This window comes from Dendrobates tinctorius, unplaced genomic scaffold (genome assembly GCF_039654945.1).
Source record: "Dendrobates tinctorius isolate UK_male_01 unplaced genomic scaffold, ASM3965494v1 ptg000093l, whole genome shotgun sequence".
Classification (NCBI taxonomy): Eukaryota; Metazoa; Chordata; class Amphibia; order Anura; family Dendrobatidae; genus Dendrobates; species Dendrobates tinctorius.
In genome coordinates, this window is record NW_027361761.1 from 15,970,651 (window position 1) to 15,991,060 (window position 20,410).

Consider the following 20,410-nt stretch of genomic DNA (forward strand, 5'->3'; position numbering starts at 1 on the left):
TTACACCAGAGGAAACATCACGGGATGCTGACTGGGACACAGAGAGGCAGCAGTAGTACAGAAGAGTACAAGAGTGTGCAGAAAAGAGTCTAGCTCAGGCAAGACAAAAACTAGAAAGGCACTACAATCACCATGCACCTGCAGTTCCCTTGTCACCAGGAGAACAAGTCCTAAAAAGGAAGAGGAGGATGCATAAATTAGATGACCAATGGGAAGCTGAACCCTACACCATCTTACCATCAAACTTCGATAACACCAAGGTGTGCCTTATCAGTAAGGATGGGGGAGAAACCTCAGCAGCAGTATCAAGGGATCATTTGAAATTGTGCCCTGACCAGTTAAAAGAAAGAATGGAAGAGCAAAACAACATCCCACCCATAGAAGAAGAAGAAAAGGTCAGCACTGCACTTGGAGAATTCCCTGTAAATTGGAATAGAGCAAATAATGCCTTAGTGGTGCCAGTTTTGACCTTTCCCCAATGGGTAGTACAAGAAGTGACTCAAGAGAACTCTGAAAATCAGGAAGTTCAGGTAGCAGATGCCACACCAGCTTTAGAGCCAGAGAATCCTCGCCCTGCCAGTGGTGAATCTGTCATACCCATGGTGAGTTTAAGAGTGTGTAGACAGCTACTGCCCAGTTTACCCACACCAGAGTTATGTAGGTCTGTCCGTGGTACCCAAGGCATACCACCCCTCAGGTTTCGCATCTAAATAAGTTCATGTAAATGTTAACCTGTACATGTATATATGTAACGTTTTAAGTTTGGTGCCTACAGAGACTCTAAGAACCCCTTGTATATAGTTTAACCATTTGCCCAGGAATGTACCATGGACATTGACGCATGGACTAATCGTCACAGGACTATTTTTGGTGCTTTTGCTTATTGCATTTTTAATTTTTTCTAAATCTTGTACATTTTTAATTGTTTATTTGTTTATATGTTCATATGTTTTTTTTTTATCAGTCCAGGAGTACTGAATTGCACTAGGGGGGAATGTGGCGCCCCCATGAGTATGGTCGCCACACTGGCATTACCTTCCTCCTAGGGAGTGTGATGTCATGCCTGGAAGCAATGAAGGGTCTCTCTGAGAGTTAATCTCTACATACAACACAGTTTCCACTCCAGGCCAGCAGAGGGAGCTCAGAACCAATACTAAGGGAAAGAGCTTCTCTCTGGGGGCCTGGAGGGGAAATTAGGCAGTTCTGTGAGGAGGGCGAAGTGTGTGGATGTGGAGAGAGGAGCTGAGGGGATTGAGCAGGGAGTTGAGGCTCATTCCCAGCTGGAGCGCATGATCTGGAGCCTGGTCTCCAAGGTTGTATGGATACTGACGGTCCTGCAACAGAAACCAGAGGAATAGGAAGTTGTAAATGCTCTATTCCCATCTAAGACTCAGAGGCACAACAGCGACGTGTGAGCCAAAGGAGATAGAAGGCTACAGCTGTCTGCCATACGAGGTAGATTCAAAAGGGAAGAAGAAGGAGGAACGTCAGTGTAACACAGTAATGCATGTACCTCAAGTCAGCGCTAGAGAGGAGACTACACAACCCATCTGACAGAGAGATTCCTAAGTTGCTTCCAGGCTAATCAGCTCCTGTGCCATCTGTAATCTGGACCCTGGACTGCACTTACAAAGTAAAGGTAAAGAAACTACACTTTGTTGTGTCCTTGCCTTCTTCCTGCAACTTCTTCAGCACTGCTACATCTCTGTGCCAGACACTGCACCCTCTTCCTCAACACCTATCCTCTTCATCTACTCTGCCCTGGGACTACAGCCCTACTTGTGTAGGGCGCTATAACATCCCTGCTGCACCCCACCATCTGTCCCAGAGGATCTGTCTGCAGAGTCGGCTTAACACCTCCCTTTCCGAACACCACAGGTGGCATCACGAATCACTCATAAACTTTATTCCACCACTCAACCCCTTTTACATGGGCGCCCAGGGCCATGGACCGGGTCACCGCTGCTGTGACACCTCCCTCTGAGAGACCGGCCCGGTACCGAGTACCCCACAGCCCTGGGAGGACGACCCACTGGCATTCCAATGACTGGGGTATGGACAACTGAAGGGTGCGCTGGGACAAAGATGTGGACGTGCATGATAATGGTGGTAGTTGAGTGTGGGCAATGACAGGTGCAGGGCAGGAGGCATCTTCGCATGCAATGTTGACAGGGGATTGGCTTGCATGCATACAGTGGAAGGAACAGTGTTTTCACCCATAGCCACTGTTCCTGGAGCCTGGTGTTCGGCTCACAAAGTCGGGTGCTTTGCTGCATAGGCCTGATCATGCTGGTGGTGGCCAGGCTGGTAGTTTTGCTGAGCATGGCAGGTGGTGCAAATGGCCTGTTTGGGGATATCGGCATTGTCTTTAAAAAACAACCAGACTCGGAAAGATCTGATTGTTGTACTGCCAACTTCCGTCGTGTTGGTGTTACGAGGAACAGTGGCTCACCTTCTGTCTGTGGACACCACACTTCTTCTTCCTGCTTGTTGGGGTGCTATGCCTCCCTCCCCCTGTGTGCTGCTGTCCTCACTCTGCATGTCCTCCTGCTTCCACTTCCACACCCTGGTCCTCCTCCTGACTTTCTGGCAATTGTGTCTCATCATCGTCTACCTGTTGTGACACGCCACCACCATCACCTTCGTTAGAACGTTCCTGCTAAAATATTTGGGCATTGCTACTTGCGATCTCATCTTGCCATGCTTCAAGTGGAGCGGGTGAGAGGCCCGAATGTGTAAATGGAAAAGTGAGCAGCTCTTCGGAGTGTCCAAGTGTGGGATCAGTTGTCTCCGGGCACTCGGCAATGTGGAATGAAAGAGGATCAGGGTGAGGAATATGCGGTCCAGTCTCACGGCTACTCAAACTTGACCGTGTGGAAGACAGGGGGATGGTGGTGGTGGTGGAAAAGTGACCAGAAGCATTATCTGTTATCCAACCAACAACTTTTTGACACTGCTCTGGATTCAATAGTGCTGGTTTGCAGTCCCCAATGAATTCGCACAGGAAGGTAATGTGAGAAGATGTCGGTCTTTGTCTTGGCACAATTTCACCTTGCCCATTGCCTCGGCCTCTGCATGCACCATCACCATCACGTTCACTACAAATGGCTGAATTGTGAGCAAACTTGTACGTAATCCGTGTGCGGGAAAACCACACTTTAAAATATCTGGAATCTAGGTAAAAATTTATTTTTGTTATCTAACTGGTATCAATAACTAGGGTAAGACACAGCAAATACAGTGGAATGGAGACTAGAAATGCCACAATTTGTAGCCCACAGATAGATCAGGCATCTGACGGAGATACAGTCATATGTTAAAGTTTGGGCACCCCTATTAATGTTAACCTTTTTTCTTTATAACAATTTTGGTTTTTGCAACAGCTATTTCACTTTCATATATCTAATAACTGATGGACTCAGTTATATTTCTGGATTCAAATGAGGTTTATTGCACTAACAGAAAATGTGCAATCTGCATTTAAACAAAATTTGACCGGTGCAAAAGTATGGGCACCTCAACATAAAAGTGACATTAATATTTCGTAGATCCTCCTTTTGCAAAAATAACAGCCTCTAGTCGCTTCCTGTAGCTATTAATGAGTTCCTGGATCCTGGATGAAGGTATTTGTGACCATTCCTGTTTACAAAACAATTCCAGTTCAGTTAAGTTTGATGGTCGCCGAGCATGGACAGCCCGCTTCAAATCATCCCACAGATGTTCAATGATATTCAGGTCTGGGGACTGGGATGGCCATTCCAGAACATTGTAATTGTTCCTCTGCATGAATGCCTGAGTAGATTTGGAGCGGTGTTTTGGATCATTGTCTTGCTGAAATAGCCATCCCCTGCGTAACTTCAACTTCGTCACTGATTCTTGCACATTATTGTCAAGAATCTGCTGATACTGATTTGAATCCATGCGACCCTCAACTTTAACAAGATTCCCGGTGCCGGCATTGGCCACACAGCCCCAAAGCATGATGGAACTTCCACCAAATTTTACTGTGGGTAGCAAGTGTTTTTCTTGGAATGCTGTGTTTTTTAGCCTCCATGCATAACGCCTTTTTGTATGACCAAACAACTCAATCTTTGTTTCATCAGTCCACAGGACCTTCTTCCAAAATGTAACTGGCTGGTCCAAATGTGCTTTTGCATACCTCAGGCGACTCTGTTTGTAGCGTGTTTGCAGAAACAGCTTCTTTCGCATCACTCTCCCATACAGCTTCTCCTTGTGCAAAGTGCACTGTATTGTTGACCGATGCACAGTGACACCAACTGCAGCAAGATGATGCTGCAGGTCTTTGGAGGTGGTCTGTGGATTGTCCTCGACTGTTCTCACCATTCTTCTTCTCTGCCTTTCTGATATTTTTCTTGGCCTGACACTTCTGGACTTAACAAGAACTGTACCTGTGTTCTTCCATTTCCTTACTATGTTCCTCACAGTGGAAACTGACAGGTTAAATCTCTGAGACAACTTTTTGTATCCTTCCCCTGAAAAGCTATGTTGAATAATCTTTGTTTTCAGATCATTTGAGAGTTGTTTTGAGGAGCCCATGATGCCACTCTTCATAGGAAAATCAAATGGGAGAACTACTTGCAAGTGGCCACCTTAAATACTTTTTCTCATGATTGGATACACCTGGCTATGAAGTTCAAAGCTCAATGAGGTTACAAAACCAATTTAGTGCTTCAGGAAGTCAGTAAAAAGTAGTTAGGAGTGTTCAAATCAAGAAAATGATAAGGGTGCCCATACTTTTGCACCGGTCAAATTTTGTTTAACCCCTTCACCCCCAAGGGTGGTTTGCACGTTCATGACCGGGCCAATTTTTACAATTCTGACCACTGTACCTTTATGAGGTCATAACTCTGGAACGCTTCCATGGATCCCGGTGATTCTGACATTGTTTTCTCGTGACATATTGTACTTCATGTTAGTGGTAAAATTTCATTCAAATAACTTGCGTTTATTTGTGAGAAAAATGGAAATTTGGCGAAAATTTTGAAAATTTCGCAATTTTCCAACTTTGAATTTTTATGCCCTTAAATCACAGAGATACGGCACACAAAAAACTTGATACCTAACATTTCCCACATGTTTACTTTACATCAGCACAATTTTGGAACCAAAATTTTTTTTTGTTAGGAAGTTATAAGGGTTAAAAGTTGACCAGCGATTTCTCATTTTTACAACACCATTTTATTTTTAGGACCACATCACATTTGAAGCCACTTTGAGGGGTCTATATGATAGAAAATACCCAAAAGTGACACCATTCTAAAAACTGCACCCCTTAAAGTGCTCAAAACCACATTCAAGAAGTTTATTAACCCTTTAGGTGCGTCACAGGAATTTTTTTGAATATTTAAAAAAAAATGAACATCTAACTTTTTTCATAAAAAAATACTTCAGGTTCAATTTTTTTTATTTTACCAAGGGTAACAGGAGAAATTGGACTGCAAAAGTTATTGTGCAATTTGTCCTGAGTACGCAGATACCTGATATGTGGGGGGGAACCACTGTTTCGGTGCATGGCAGAGCTCAGAATGGAAGGAGCGCCGTTTGACTTTTTCAATGCAAAATTGGCTGGAATTCAGATTGGACGCCATGTCACGTTTGGAGAGTCCCTGATGTACCTAAACAGTGGAAACGCCCTACAAGTGACCCCATTTTGGAAACTAGACCCCTCAAGGAACTTATCTAGATATGTGGTGAGAACTTTGAACCCACAAGGGCTTTACAGAAGTTTATAACGTACAGCGGTACAATTAAAAAATCATATTTTTTCCACAAAAATGATCTTTTCACCCCAAGTTTTATTTTCCCAAGGGTAACAGGACCCTAAAAGTTATTGTGCAATTTGTCCTGAGTACGCTGATACCCCACATGTGGGGGTAAACCACTATTTGGGCGCATGGCAGAGCTCAGAAGGGAAGCAGTGCCATTTGACGTTTTTGGCTGGAATTGAGATCGGACACCATATCGCGTTTGGAAAACCCCTGATGTACCAAAACAGTGGAAACCCCCCACAAATGACACCATTTTGGAAACTAGACCCCCTAAGGAACTTATCTAGATGTGTGGTGAGAACTTTGAACCCCCATGGGCTTCACAGAAGTTTATAACATAAAGCCATACAATTAAAAAATCATATTTTTTCCACAAAAATGATCTTTTCACCCTCAATTCTTATTTTTCCAAGGGCAACAGGACCCTAACAGTTATTGTGCAATTTGTCCTGAGTACGCTGATACCCCACATGTGGGGGTAAACCACTATTTGGGCGCATGGCAGAGCTCGGAAGGGAAGCAGCGCCATTTGACGTTTTTGGCTGGAATTGAGATCGGACACCATGTTGCGTTTGGAAAACCCCTGATGTACCAAAACAGTGGAAATCCCCCACAAATGACACCATTTTGGAAACTAGACCCCCTAAGGAACTTATCTAGATGTGTGGTGAGAACTTTGAACCCCCATGGGCTTCACAGAAGTTTATAACATAAAGCCATACAATTGAAAAATCATATTTTTTCCACAAAAATGATCTTTTCACCCTCAATTCTTATTTTTCCAAGGGTAACAGGACCGTAAAAGTTATTGTGCAATTTGTTCTGAGTACGCTGATACCCCACATGTGGGGGTAAACCACTATTTGGGTGCATGGCAGAGCTCGGAAGGGAAGCAGCGCCATTTGACTTTTTTGGCTGGAATTGAGATCGGACACCATGTCGCATTTGGAAAACTCCTGATGTACCAAAACAGTGGAAACCCCCCACAAATGACACCATTTTGGAAACTAGACCCACTAAGGAACTTATCTAGATGTGTGGTGAGCACTTTGACCCCCCCCAGTGCTTCACAGAAGTTTATAATGCCCGGGCGTGAAAATAAATAATTCGTATTTTTTCCACAAACATGATCTTTTAGTCACCATTTTTTTATTTTCCCAAGGGTAACAGGAGAAATTGGACCCCAAAAGTTGTTGTCCAATTTGTCCTGAGTATGCTGATACCCCATATGTGGGAGAAAACTACTGTATGGACACACGTCTGCGGGTGTTATGTGCGTTTGGAGAGCCCCTGATGTACCTAAACTATTGAAACTTCCCACAAGTGACCCCATTTTGGACACTAGACCCCCCACGGAACTTATCTAGATGTGTGGTGAGCACTTTGAACCCCCAAGTGCTTCACAGAAGTTTATAACACTCGGACGTGAAAATAAAAAAATCATTTTTTTCCACAAAAATGATATTTTTGCCCCCAATTTTTTATTTTCCTAAGGGTAACAGGAGAAATTGGACCCCAAAAATTGTTTTGCAATTTGTCCTGAGTAGGCTGATACCCTACATGTGGGGGTAAAACACTGTTTGGGCGCATGGCAGAGCTTGGAAGGGAAGGAGCACCATTTGACTTTTTCAACTCAGAATTGGCTGGAATTGAGATCAGACGCCATGTTGCATTTGGAGAGCCCCTGATGTGCCCAAACAGTGGAAACCCCCAATTATAACTCCAACCCTAACCCCAACACACCCCTAACCCTAATCTGAGCCCTAACCCTAGCCCTAACCATAGCCTTAACCCTAACCCTAGCCCTAACCCTAGCCCTAACCGAAAGGCTGTGTGCACACGCTGCGGATTTTGCTGCGGTTCCGCAGTGCAGACGGTGCGGAATTTTCCGCGCGGATTATCTGCGGTTTTCAATCCGCAGAAAGAATTGACATGTCAATTCTTTCTGCGGATTCTCCTGCGGTTTGCCATCTCCTCTATTGAGGAGATGAAAAACCGCAGGACAAAACCGCAGAGCAATCCGCAGGTAAAACCGCAGGTCTTTTGACCTGCGGTTTCACCTGCGGATTTTACAAAATCCGCGCGGATGAATCCGCACCTAATCCACAGCGTGTGCACACAGCCTTACCCTAACGGGAAAATGGAGATAAATACGTTTTTTTTAATTTTATTATTTTTCCCTAACTAAGGGGGTGATATCGGGGGGTTTGATTTACTATTTATGGCGGTTTTTATGTTTGGCGGCTGTCGCACGCTAAAAGACGCTTTTTATTGTAAAATAGTTTTTGCATCACCACATTTTGAGAGCTATAATTTTTCCGTATTTTGACCCACCGAGTCATGTGAGGTCTTATTTTTTGCAGGACGAGTTGACGTTTTTATTGGTAACATTTTCGGGCACGTGACATTTTTTGATCGCTTTTTATTCCTATTTTTGGGACGCAGAATGAACAAAAACCAGCGTTTCATGAATTTCTTTTGGGGGGGTGCGTTTACACCGTTCCACGTGCGGTAAAATTGATAAAGTGGTTTTATTCTTGGGGTCAGTACGGTTACAGCGATACCTCATTTAGGTCGTTTTTTTATGTTTTTGTCGGTTTTATGCAATGAAAACTATTTTATATAAAAAATAATTATTTTTGCATCGCTTTATTCTGCGAGATATAACTTTTTTATTTTTTCGCTGATGATGCTGTGTGGCAACTCGTTTTTTGCGGGACAAGATGACGTTTTCAGCGGTACCATGGATATTTATATGCGTCTTTTTGATCGCGCGTTATTACACTTTTTGTTTGGCGGTATGATAATAAATCATTATTTTTTGCTTCGTTTTTTATTTTTATTTTTTAAGGGGTTCGCTAAAAGGGTTAACTAATGGGACAGTTTTATAGGGCGGGTCGTTACGGACGCGGCAATACCTAATATGTGTACTTTTATTGTTTTTTTTTTTATTATTTCCAAAAAATGGATTTATTGGGGGAATTTTTTTTTTTTTTTCTAATTTATTTGGCGATTTTTTTTAAATTATTTTTACACTTTTTTTTATTTTTTTTTACTTTATTAAATAGTCCCAGGTGGGACATCACTGTCCTGTGACAGATCAGATCAGCGATCTGTCACAGGCAGTGCACAAGGCTTCCTCATGCCTGCGCTTTGCAGGCACTGAGGAAGCCAGCTTCCTCAGGCCCCCGAAGGCCCCCGTCGCCATCTTGGATTCGGGGGCCCGGAGGAAAGGAGTCCCCCGCAGCAGCGCTGCACATTGCGCTGCCATGGGGGGCTCAGGGAAGCACGGAGGGAGCCCCCTCCCTGCCGATGCTTCCCTTTAACTCCCGGTACACCGCGATCATATTTGATCGCGGTGTACAAGGGGTTAACGTGTCGGGGCGGTCCGTGACCGCCCCTGACACATAGTGCCGGGTGTCAGCTGTGATAATCAGCCGACACCCGGCCGCGATCAGCGGCGCTCACCACGTGGGCGCCGCTGATCGCGCCCGACGTACTATCCTGTCCATGGGCATAGGGGCCCAGGTCCCATGGACGGGATATACCGTCGGATGTCGGGAAGGGGTTAAATGCAGATTGCACATTTTCTGTTAGTACAATAAACCTCATTTGAATCCAGAAATATAACTGAGTCCATCAGTTATTAGATATATGAAACTGAAATAGCTGTTGCAAAAAACAAAATTGTTATAAAGAGAAAAGGTTAACATTAATAGGGGTGCCCAAACTTTTACATATGACTGTACCACACTGTTCAATATGTGACCTGTATTTTTTTTATATTTTACCTTAAAAGAATGTATAGAACTAGGGTAACAGACAGCAAATAAAGTGGAATGGAGGCCTGAATGTAACAATTTGGAGCCCACAGAGAGATCAGGCGTCTGATGGGGGTACCAAAAACTGTTCAATATGTGGCCTGTATTTTTTTATTTTTCACCCCAAAATAGTGTATAGAGCTAGGTTAAAAGACAGCAAATACTGTACAGTGGAATGGAGGCCTGAAATACCACACTTTGTAGCCCCCAGATACATCAGGCGACTGACGAAGACACCGCACTGTTCAATATGTGGCCTGTTTTTTTTTATTTTTTACCCCAAAATAGTAAGAACCAAAAGGAAAAGAAACCAAGCCTGTGATTAGGAATAATATGGAACAAGAGAGTATAAATAAAATACCTTCATTATCAATTGGCAAAAGGTAGCACCTCATATAAAAGGTGTCCGCACTATGTAATAAAAAAATAATAATATAACAATATAATAATAAACAAGAACCAACCAACCCTGAGGTAAACCCCAAAATATATGTTAATTTTACATTTCCATATAAACCATTATAATTAAAAGTGCCATAGATCAAAATGGCACAGATATGCCCAAAGAAAAAGATGTAAACAACAATATATTGCAAAATTGCTCAAGGATATAATTGAAGTGCGAAATAGTGCATAAGATTGAATAATTAAATCACTTCAATAAAAATTACAAAGTCCAACAATAATGGTAAGCAATAGTGATCGACAACCGTGAAAAAGTGCTCAACAAGTGACCACCTATTAAAAAATAAAGCAGCACAGCATTGGAGGGTAAAATCAACTGCAATGAGTTAATTAGCAGTGCCAAAGAAGGAATGTGAGGTAGATATGTATAACACAAAAAATGTGTTAATAAAATCAAAGGGCACCATGGTATAGCATGATAACAGACATGGGTATTACCTGGTCAAATGGCAGGGGAGGTACTGGTGCGGCGCCCACCTTGACACACATTTTGGACTGTGTCCTTTGTCAGGGGATCCCCACCCTGCATGTTTGCCACTCTTTAGAGCACCAGTCAAAATGCAGGGATTGTCTGCCATGCACTGTAATGCTGCAGCCATTTTTGTTGTTGTATTACAGTGATTGGCTGGTCGCACAACGTCATCAGGTCTATAAGAGACCTGACAGCGCCCTGTTCATCACAGTCACGTCCGGAATCAGACAGTGTAGGGAGAGCTGCTGCCGAGATAGGGTCAGATTTGGGGATTTTAAAAGTTAGTGTGGGTATACCATCATAGAATAAACAAATCCAGCTAAACCAACAGTCCTTCTAAGGACTAATTACGGGGTATATAGACTGCAGGGCTAGGTAGGCAGGGAGTGTATGTGGCTATACACTGTACATAACAGTGCAAGGCCTGCAGTCACTGTATGTGGGTATAAAGATATCATTGCATACATCAAGAGGGTCCATTCCATTACTGACTGCTGCTACTGCTGCCTATTACATATATTGACTGTATATAGCTAGCCTCAGGTATCAGTGGCTAGGAATATTTTTTTTTTGCATCTTAATCCTTAATTATTTTATTCCAAAGCAATTCAGTACAGCGGTACTCGGGTGAGTAGAGAGCATTACCGAGCTTGCTCTCTCATCACTAGTGCCTACCTCATGTGCCACAATGAAATCTGAAGTCATATAACCTAAATACCCATTTTGACGATCTGATAATTTATAAACAAGCATTTATAAAGCACTCATTTCTGATAATTGGCTGGTTCACACAGCCTGCTTACACCTAACAATATATAGAAATGAGAATGGGTCGGTAAGCAAATAATTCTTTGACTTATATACTGTATAACTGAGCGATAATCTTAAATCCAATGAATTGGGCATTAAGAATAAAGTGCACAAACACTGAGATCCCAATTCATCAAAGTGATTAGTACGTAAATTGCAATCAAAAGTTTTGCCCAACATGGAGCTGAGTAAAAATGTTGTGACTTTTAAAGTTTCAAAATGGGTTGAGATGAAGATGAATAGTAGGGTAATGCCACAGCTCATTTATTTCCTGATGAGCTGGGGTGTTTCTTATGCCAGAAATATCAAAACAGTCCATGTGTAAGGAGGTGGCGTTGCTATGGACAGTAGAGACTCACTGCCACGACTCACTGCCACTTTAAGAGACAGCACCCCCCTGGCTGATGTGATGGTACGTTCTGATCTCCCCTGCAAAAGACTGTGTGAGTTGTTCTGCCAGCACAGGAGAGGGGAGGGGCTGTTTCCTGTGTGTGGATTCTGAGCTGAAGATTCTGCAGGAGGCTGGTGTGCCTGGAGCTGTGAGAAGAAGATGCACAGCCTGGGACTGAGTGAACTTGTGAGATTGTGTAGATTCTTCTGGGGACAACAAAGGTGGCTGTCCTGTGTTACCGTGTGGAGCCACAAAGAAATACAAGAAAGGAATCTACCGTTTCCAGGAGCATCTCCAGGACCCCCAAGCAAGAAGAAGACAACGTCTCACAGAGCTTACAGAAAGACGTGTGTATCATCTTACAGGACTGCTGGGGACCCACGGGACTGGTCTGAGTCCCCAATGTTACTGTGAGTTTTAACCCCGTTTGTGCACATGTTAGGGCTCAGGATAGGCTGCAATAGACAGAACATGGCAGCCATGTGGCCTGTGTAGTAGAGGCCAGGTAGGCTACAGTTAGGGTAGCATCATACTGTGTTTTATTGTGTTGCTTTGCCTGTTGGAAAAAATATTGATCTGTGATAGTTGGAGCACCGTGCTATTTGACGGTCCAGCTAAAGAATATCACTCTTGTAAATTGTCTTTTGTCATTGCATACCCCTGTTTACACCTTCCTATCACTGCATTCCTTGCCTGTTAATAAATTAACCCTGTGTTGTTTTCCCCTCATCTTGTGTACTGTAGTCTCCCTGCACGGTGGTGGTTTCGACGGCCATGGCTTCACATGACTGAAGTTAGATTTGCTGTAAGTCGCACAGAGGCGCACGCCAATTTTCAAATGCACCTGATTCATTAAGAACCATGCACCTCTTAAGGAATCAGGTGCTTCTGATACTAACATGCCCCTCATCAAGACCAGCGTGAGCAATGCAGGTCTCGATGAACCAGGTCCTATGTATGACTGCCAATTCTTGATCTAAATATTTAATTCATTAGATTTATTTGATAATTATTCAACCGAGCACTTTTAGAAACACTAGTTTAAAGAAAACAAGCAGATCATAATGACAATTGGATATTGTAAGGACTCATAGACTATAGCGTGATAGCACTATCCGTTGTTTTGATGGATAGCATTCGCCCCCATGTTATTCATTGAAACATTGTACATCCCTGATATTTTTCCTTGGACTGATTCATTGTGAAGAAAAATTTTCAGCATGCACAAGTTGTCTCCAATAATTAATCGGATATCAGTTGGCCATTCCTCTATAAATCATCAGACCACATTCGGATGACAACAGCATGTAGAAGAAAGAGGAAATTTTTTCATTTCTCCATATCCCAGAAAATCAGATCACGTTCTTGTCGCATACTGTTCAGTCTCTGATCAGAGTGTGATTAGCACAATTAGACGGACTTTCTCGGATGACAGAAAATTGGTTGCATAACCATAACCAAAAGGTGATTCAATGCCAGAGTCTCAGCCGGTGCACCCACTACACCACCTTCCGCCATGAATCAGCGCAGCTTTCAAAGGTTTGTGAATATCTGAGAAACTAATTTTATCCTTAAATGCTGCACAGATATTATAAGCTTTGAAAGTTGCACTGACTTACAAAGTTGGCACGCTTTGTATCTTGGTCGTTGGTCTTGTCCCCTGCGGGGCAATCCATTGTGTTTTCTCCCAATGTGCTGAATAAATTGGAAAAAAAAAAGCATGCTTACATCCTGGACTGGCACCGCTCCTCCGCTATGAGCCTTATGATCCCCTGCAATATTGTGACATTGTTTATGCCTCTTGAGTGCTGTAGACAATTAGGCCTCGTTCACACGTTGAGTACTTGGTGAGTTTTTTACATCAGTATTTGTAAGGCTAATTTCAGAAACGCATGCAAAAAAACGCATCATGCGTTTTTGTACGCCTTTGCGTTTTTATGCGCATTCGTTCTCTAGGGGTTAAAACCAGTGTCTACACATTTTTACGCCAAAAACGCATGCGCATGAAAACACAGATGAACACATGTCCATGCGCACGCCTGCGTTCCCATAGACTTAATGCATTATTTTGTCGTATTTTGTACGCAAGCGTGCGCATGCGTTTTTTTTACGCCTTTCGGCGGACCCAAAAATGCAACAGGTTGAGTCTGGCGCGCCTAGGCGCACACCTTGAAAAAATGCATGTGCACGAAAACGCATACGAATGCGTGCAAACGTAAGACCATGCGCACGCCATGCTAAACATAGGTATTCATGATGCATGCGCATGGACGCGCATGATGTGCTGCACAAAAAAACGCTAATGTGAAGCAAGCCGAAGTCAAAACCAGCAGTGGAACAGTGAGAGAAAAAGTGTAATACAAATGTGCCCCTCTTCTGCATTTTTTGCCCACTTCTGATTTTGTCTTACAAACATTGAGATAAAAAGCCCATCAGATACTCAATGTGTGCATGTGGCCTTAAGGCCCCGTCTCACATAGCGAGATCGCTATCGAGATCGCTGAAGTGTCACCGATTTTGTGACGCAACAGCGACCTCACCAGCGATCTCATTACGTGTGACACTTAACAGCGACCAGGCCCCCACTGCGATGTCGCTGATCATGCTCGAATGTCCTGGGCCATTTTTTGATTGCTGGTGTCCCGCTGGCCAGCGCGCATCTCTGTGTTTGACACCAACATGTGACCTCGTTAGTGACACAGAAATAATGGACTTAGGCGGGAGTCGTTAGAATCGCTGCTGGGTGACAAGGTCCCAATGACCGCCGAGGTCGTTATACGGATCGCTGGATCGTTGCTGCGTCATTGGGTAAATGTGACTGTTTGAGAGCTTACTAGCGACCATTTAGTGACGCACCAGGTTGTATCGTTGTCGGGATCGCTGGTGCGTCGCTAAGTGTAACGGTACCTTTAGAGTACTATTTGATTGAAGCAGTGGAGCATACACACATGTACAAATATGCACACTGACAACAAGTAGCCTAGATACACAAACTTATTTATACAGGATGGTAAAAGAGGAAGCTGAGCCAATGCAAAAAATCAACAGCTTCCTCAGTGGCACTGTCCCAACAGACACCCTCCCTCGTCTTTTCCTTCTCTGTCTGGACTGTAGAAAAGAGCAGGAAGAAGCTGTTACAGCAAGAACAGAAGCCACTTCTGTTATATTAATGAAGAAAGAAAACACAGGATAGACCAAGGCTTGTTTCATAGCGCCAACCTGTCTCTTGTTTCACCTCATCCTCCTCACAAGAGTTCCATGAAAGACAACAGAAACACGGGCCACAGTGATTGGTTCCACCAGTCTGATGGGGGAAGTGTTCCATGGCCAGTGGAATCCTGCCTTGCACTCCCTCTTTTGTGAGTAGAGCAGCTTAATCACAGCTTTACAAAAGATATTCATAGCTGTAATGAAACTGCACCCAGGGGTGCCACTAGGCATTTCGGGGCCCCCATAATAGTAAAATTTTTGGGACCCCCTTGAGACTCCACCCCAGCCCCTATTTTTAATCTGTTGAAAATGTACCTTCAGGGGGCACTTGAAGTTGAACCAAGGACCTCTTGATCTGCTGTCAAATGCTCTACCACTGAGCTATAACCCCTATGTATAGCTCAGTGTTAGAGTATTTCACTGCAGATCAAGAGGTCCTTGGTTCACCCCAGCCCCGATTCCACCCCCTGAACTGTCCACAGTCGAAAGAGTTTTCAAGCCGCCACCACGACAACTTAGACTCTTTTGGCCAGGCTCTACTCTAACCTAAATACCAACAAATCTGACAAACACACATGGTTAATAACCATGTATGTGGGTGGATTACAGCAGCCTACCGTTAATTACCACATAGAACCATAGAAAAAAGATGATTTTAAGGCAATAATTGTATAAAAAATACAATTTTTATTAGAACAACATCATTAAAATCATACTGCCAATTATTGAGAAGATAAGAAAGTGCACGATATTCTAAACTATTAAACATTTTTTAAAATATCCAATGCAATTTAGGTAAATTTTTATTTATTTTTCAATTTTTAAAATGACAAATAATATCTCATACAGGGGACAAGTACCACCGCACCATGACCAGACACCATATTACCACCACATAGTGACCTATAATACCACATACAATGAACAAATACCACCACACCATGTCCAGACCACATATTACCACCACATTATGACCAATAATACCTCAAACAAGGAAAAAATACCGCCACACCATGACCGGACAACATATTACCACCACATAGTGACTGAATACTACAATACTGATAATAAAGAAAACAATACTAATGTCACCATAAGGGCCATTATACACAGGAGATCTGCACTTAGTACACAGTGTCTGTGTATAGGTAATACAGTGATCACGGTGACTTTTATACACATGAGCACTGTATATAGTGTATAACGTAGTGGCAATACATTGATCACTGGTGACATTGTACACAGGACCACTGTATGTAGCATACAGTGCATAGTTTCAGTGTACAGGTAAGAAATAAAGATAGCACACACCAACATAACTAATGCAATGGGGTATAAAATATAATATATATTGCCAATAAAGGAGATAATGATAACCCCATAATATACATGGCGTTATGGACTAAGTAGAGACCATTAGTCAAACAAATATATACAAGGGGAAGGAAGAAAGAAAAACTTCCTGACAACAAACAGGTCAATAAATAAAATTGCTTTATTTAGGATACAGGGCAAGGAACTATACCATTAAAAATTTGTATAAGTTGGTAACTTGTCATGAAAAAAGATACCAAAAGTCCTCACATATCAATCAAACATAACCCAAATGGGAAGGGGCGGGTACCTGGTCCTTTCACCTGTCGTTTTGCACGGACATTTTAACTGGTAATGTAGGACAGATATATATATTTTTTGCGTCATGACTTTGTGTAATCCACTTTGATGGTATCATTGTTACATCCAGTGGGTTATTTTCCCACACTACTCTTGTGTGTCATGACTTTGTGTCATATTTCATGACGGTATCACTGCTACACTGGGTGGGCCATGTTCCCACTTCACACTTTGTGTGGTTGGTATAACATGTTTTTTCCTTTTGTCCTTCCCATTTGGGTTATATTTGATTGATATGTGAGGACTTTTGGTATCTTCTTTCATGACAAGTTACCAACTTATACAAATTTTTAATGGTATAGTTCCTTGCCCTGTATCCTAAATAAAGCAATTTTATTTATTGACCTGTTTGTTGTCAGGAAGTTTTTCTTTCTTCCTTCCCCTTGTATATCAGTGTACAGGTAGCAGACTGACTCATCAGTGACGTCACTGACGTCATCTTTGCTTTTAATCTTTATCCAGAACAGACCGCCATCACTTTTTCCAGCCAGTGCTCGTCTCTGCAGGAAATAACACAGTTATCTAAAGCACCGCTTGCAGAACACATTACTTATTTTTTTCCCAAATTTTAAACTACACCAGATGAAGATAAAAGGCGACAATGTTGTCCTGCAAAGTAACAGGACCGCCCCTCCATTTAAAACAGTATCATCAAAAAATAAAACAAATATATCACTGCAGTAATAATATCCTTTGATTAGCCCCTATGGTAATAATATCCCCCATCCTGGCCCCCGTGTGTCTCATTCCTAGCTCCAGCCATATGTTCTCCTATCCTGCCCCCATGTGATGTCCCATTCTTCCCAATATGATCTCCCCATCCTGCTCCATCTTTCCCATGATCCTGCCCCATCTGCCCCATGATCTTGCCACATGACATGATCCTTCCCCATCTGCCCCATGATCCTGTCCCATCTGCCCCATGATCCTGCCCCATCTACCCCATTATCCTGCCCCATATGTCTCCATCATATTCATCCAGCCCGATGATCATACACCATCTGTCTCCATAGTGCACCATGATCCTGCCCTATCTGTCCCATGATCCTGCCCCATGATCCAGCCCCATTTGCCTCCATCATCTCCATCCTGCCCCATGATCATGCACCATCTGTCTCCATCCTGCGCCATGATCCTGCCTCATCTGTCACATGATCCTGCCCCATGATCTGGCCCCATCTGTCTCCATCATATCCATCCTGCCATATGATCCTACACGATCTGTCCCATGATCCTGCCCCATCTGTCCATAATCCTGCCCCATCTGCCCCATGATCCTGCCCCATGACCCTGCCCCATCTGTTTCCTTCATGCACCATGATCCTTCACCATCTGTCTCCATCCTGCCCCATGATCCTGTCCCATGTATCCATCCTGTCTCATCTGTCTCCATCCTGCCCCATGATCCTGCACCATCTGTCTCCATCCCACTCCATATTACAGCCCTATCTTTCTCCATCCTGAAATGTGTATCCATCCTGCTCCCATGTCTCCCATCCTGCCCCCTGTCTCCATTCTGCCCCCATGTCTCTCATCCTGGCCCCATGGCTCCCATCCTGCCCTCGTGTTTCCAATCCTGCCCCATCTCTATTCTGCCCCATGTCTCCATTCTGCCCCCGAGTCTCCATTCTGTGTGATTGTTTCCATTCTGCCCCTTGTCTCCATTCTGCCCCCTTGTCTCCATTCTTCCCCTTGTCTCCATTCTTCCTGTGTCTCCATTCTGCCCCCTTGTCTCCAAAACTGCCCCATGTCTCCATTCTGCCCCGTGTCTCCATTCTGCCCCCTTGTCTCCATTATACCCCCATGTCTCCATTCTGACCCCGTGTCTCCCATTCTGCCCAATGTCTCCCATTCTGCCCAATGTCTCCATTCTGTCCCCGAGTCTCCAATCCTTCCCCCATGTCTCAATTCTGCCCCCATGTCTCCATTCTGCACCTGGCAGGATGGAAACACATGGTCCATGTGTCTCCATCCTGCCTGTGAAACATAGTGCGGTTGCCGCTTTCAATAAAAAAAAACTTTTCTCCTACCTTGCCGCGCTCCTGCGGCGAAGATCTTTCCCAGCGTTTTAAGCGTGCACTTGCCGGCGAATGACATTGACATCTTACGCTGGCGATGTACACGCTGTGGTCACTGCTAGCCAGTCAGGGCAGTAATGCCCTGATGGCAGCACTGACTGAACCCCACACCACGTGATATATGGTGGCACCCATGGCGGTCACCTACCACTTGTCTCAGCCCTGCAGAGAGATAATGCTAAGAGGCTGAGGAAGTGTTGTCGAGACCACCGCAAAGTGAACATGTAATTCCAGTTGCAGATTCTGTGCCTGTATTTATTAGAAACTAGCTGAAGAGCCCGGCGTTGCCCGGGCATAGTAACTAACTGTGGTTAGTTATAGCAAATTATAATTATCCTCCGTCCCATAGGCCCGTGTCCATATACCCAACATACATATACTCCATCGCATAGTCGAGTGCCCATATACCCATCACACATCCTCCATCCCATAGTCCCATGCCCTTATACCCATCACACATCCTCCATCTCATAGTCCCATGCCCATATACCCATCATACATATTAGCCATCCCATAGTCGAGTGCCCATATACCCATCATACATATCCTCCATCCCATAGTCCAGTGCCCATATACCTATCACTCATCCTCCATCTCATAGTCCCATGCCCATAAACCCATCCTCCACATCCTCCATCCCATAGTCCCATGCCCATATACCCATCATACTTATCCTCCATCCCATAGACCAATGCCCATATACCCATCATACATATCTGCCATCCCATAGTCCCATGCCCATATACCCATCATACATATCCTCCATCCCATAGTCCAGTGCCCATATACCCATCACACATCCTCCATCCCATAGTCAACCATTATGACATCATAATGAGCGGCGGGGCTTGCAACCTATGATGACATCAGCTTCGCCATGGCAACCATTATGACATCATAATGAGGGGCGGGGCTTGACACACACACACTTTTTCCCCATTATGTAGATGAGCAAATCTGGCAAAATTCACCAGATATGTTGCAATTACATGTATAAAAGTAAAATTTAGTCAATGCAAATTGAATGTGTCTGTATTGCTGGATAAAAGATATTAAAATAATATATTGTACTCTACTCGCCTCTCACCTGTACCATCTCCACAGCTCCTTTCACATTCCTCTGTTAGTTTACCTCCAATTATTCTCTTCACTCATTTGCCACTCCAGAGATGACTATGAGAGAAGACACATGTGAGGACTAGTCAATTAGTCAAGTGCTAAGGAAAACAAAGTCAAAGCTAATGGGTGGGAACCAGTGGAGGACTGGACAGGGAGCTGCAGTGCAAGACAGGTGAAGATCGAGGTGAACTTACTATTTTTATATTTTTTAACCCTTGCTCTCAAAAGATTTAAAATGCAAAATATGTGTAATCCGATTTCTGGGTACAAGTCGTAGCTAATTTAATTTGCTTCAAATTTGTCAAGTGTCCTCAGCTTTGTATATTTCAGCAGATGGCGCCAAGATGTTAAAGATTTTTACAAAACGTCATCTGTAACATGTGGCAGTCCTATGAACAACCAAAATAACACATCATGCTGTCATAGTGGGTTATTAGTTAGGAGCGAGTATACTCGTTGCTCGAGTTTTCCCGCGCATGCTCAGGTGTCTTCCGAGTATTTGGTGTGCTCGGAGATTTATTTTGTGTCGGTGCAGTTGCATGATTTGTGGCTGCTGGACAGGCTGAAAACATGTGAGGAAT

At 43.7% G+C, this 20,410-nt stretch overlaps 1 protein-coding gene across 1 annotated transcript in view; it reads left to right on the forward strand.

The window, feature by feature from the left end:
* The window catches only part of LOC141098579 (cytochrome P450 2C14-like), a 111,652-nt gene that overhangs the window by 58,393 nt on the left and 32,849 nt on the right, over positions 1 to 20,410 (forward strand). The window lies entirely within an intron of this gene.